A 238-nucleotide genomic window follows, 5' to 3' on the forward strand; every position below is an offset into this window, starting at 1 on the left:
ATTATTCATAAAGTTTGCATAAAGTTTATTGCATCCACACCATGGGGACTTGTTATGTTTATCAAACCATAGTTGCTGTATGTTATGGCCTTGTAGCTCATCAGTATTTGAATATGAACCTTGAACTGGCATCACCCTATAACACACGTACACATCAAAGGCATTGCTATCAGTGGACAAATGCCCTAGTATGATTAAAGCGATGGCTTACTAGTGGAAATGATAAAGTATATTTGAA

The sequence above is a fragment of the Pecten maximus genome, chromosome 6 (assembly GCF_902652985.1).
Source record: "Pecten maximus chromosome 6, xPecMax1.1, whole genome shotgun sequence".
NCBI lineage: Eukaryota > Metazoa > Mollusca > Bivalvia > Pectinida > Pectinidae > Pecten > Pecten maximus.